Consider the following 2,296-nt stretch of genomic DNA (forward strand, 5'->3'; position numbering starts at 1 on the left):
CCAAGACAACATAACGACACATCCATGGCTCCAGAACATCTCCCTTGAGTTCCTTCCAGTCACATCTGTCACCACTTGCAACTTCTTTGATTTTTTTCACCTTAGTTTTGCCTTCATAGAAATAGAATTATGCAGTATATGTTTTTTTGATTCTTATTTTTCCATCACGCACCTGTGTGACAGCACAAAATCAGTAATTCGTTCTCATTGCTAAAAGTATTCTACTGTGTGGACATATACCTGTCTGTTTCTCTGTTGATAGGGAAGTTTGGTTTTTATTTTTGAACTGGAAGAATTTTTTTTTTTCCCCCCCCGGTACGCGGCCCTCTCACTGTTGTGGCCTCTCCCGTTGTGGAGCACAGGCTCCGGAAGTGCAGGCTCAGCGGCCATGGCTCACAGGCCCAGCCGCTCTGCGGCATGTGGGATCTTCTTGGACCGGGGCATGAACCTGTGTCCCCTGCATCGGCAGGCGGACTCTCAACCACTGCGCCACCAGGGAAGCCCCCTGGAAGAATTTTTAAACACCCACATATTATTAAAGTCAACAAGTTTATTTGTGAAAAACTGTTTGGTAGGCAGTAACCCCAAACACAGTTCTGGTATGTTCCAGAGTGTCACTGAATGTCATGTAACTTGGATCTGTTGGAGGAAACCCCCCAGCACAGAGGTGTCACCTGCTCTTTTGTGTGGGCCATTGTTAAAGCCTTCCAGGAAGGAGAGAGACTGCAGGCTGTGGGCAGTCAACCCTGCTGGCCTTGGTGGTGGCGGCCAGCCATGACTGTGCCTCAAAGCTGTGTGGTTGGGCAAAGATACCAAGACTCCAGCCTGAAAACCAGAATCCGACCAGCAGGCAAATGAATAGTCCAAAGAGCGAAGGAGCTCTTGCAGGTTGGGTTCCCCCCAGAGGTTTGGCTGGAGAACTTGTTTATCAGCATCTGAGGAGGAAGCAGGATGGATACAGGCCCATGAGGAGGCTCTCAGTGATACCAGCGCGGCTGCCGGGGGCCTGAGTATAGCTGGGCTGGCATAGGGAGGGCACTCCAGGTACTCGAAGTGAAGGGACAGAGGCATAGCTCGTCTCTGGAGTTCCCATGTGTATTGTCCCACACTGAGTATTTTGTGACCTCCTGATTATACCTTTATAAAACATGCTTCTTTGGGGGACTTTACAAAGGCTCTAAGAAGTGCTGGCTGTGGCTCCACATGGGAAGCGCTCTTCTGCCTGCTTTTTTTCTTACCCTCCTTGTCACCTCCACCTCTGCCCTTAGAGCTCCCTTGGAGGATTCTCCTGCCCCGAAAACCCAGCTGCACAGTTCCCGAGTATCGTCAGGATCCCAGAAAACACACACACCTCGCTTATAGGTCCTTCCTTGCCTCCTAAAGGCCCTATTTGAGTCAGATTTACTGCTGCAGCCTCAGTTTTAGGAGGGGAGCTATGGTAAGAAATATTTGTAAGGCTCTTTTGTCTATGACTCTGGCAACACTGGAGGAAGGCGGTGTGTGTCATTGTTCTCTGGGGCTTCAGTGCTACAGGGGAAGTGGTTTCCTTTCTAGGATGAACTCATTTTCATGCTTTTTAATAATTCTGACAGTTTTCTGAGCCAAAAATGAAGGTGTTTTTCTCTCTCTCTCTCTCTCTCTCTTTTTTTTTTTTTTTTACCAATTCTGCAAGTGAGCTCAGCCAAATTCAGTCATTTAACTGTAGAAACAGAACTTACTCCTTTAATTACCTGTGGCTTTTTATAAAAAGGCAATGGTTCTGCTTTTTGCACATGTTAATATTAGAAGCTGTGTGCCCAGGGAGGGTTCTTCCTGGAGGAGGGCCCCTGAGACAGGGAATATAAAGTATAAGATATAAATACTGCTGAAATATAAAGTGGGGATCCTGTGTGCCTGGCTCTGGGGTGTTGGGACCTGGTCCCACAAGCAGGGGAGCAGGTGATAGGGAGGAACAGGAGCCTGGAGGAAGCCTCGTGGGTTGAGGCACTGGAGGAGCTGGGTCTTGCTGGGTGGTACGTGGTGGTTGGTCGGTGTTGGGAAGCAGTGGTCATTGGGAGTGTGAAAATTTTCTTCTGAAAAATAGGAAAGGGGTCATGATGTGGCTTTTGCAGTGGCACAAAAACCTCCGGAGAACAGCATGGGACATTCAGTCATCATTGAACTATGCCTTCCCTTGGTACCAGCAACCACATTGAGTCTAAAGTTGTTAAGAGCTGGGAGTTCCCTGGCGGTCCAGTGGTTAGGACTTGGCGCTGTCACTGCTGTGGCCCGGGATCGATCCGTGGTTGGGGAACTA

This window comes from Neophocaena asiaeorientalis, unplaced genomic scaffold, assembly GCF_003031525.2.
Source record: "Neophocaena asiaeorientalis asiaeorientalis breed wild unplaced genomic scaffold, Neophocaena_asiaeorientalis_V1.1 scaffold332, whole genome shotgun sequence".
Classification (NCBI taxonomy): domain Eukaryota; kingdom Metazoa; phylum Chordata; class Mammalia; order Artiodactyla; family Phocoenidae; genus Neophocaena; species Neophocaena asiaeorientalis.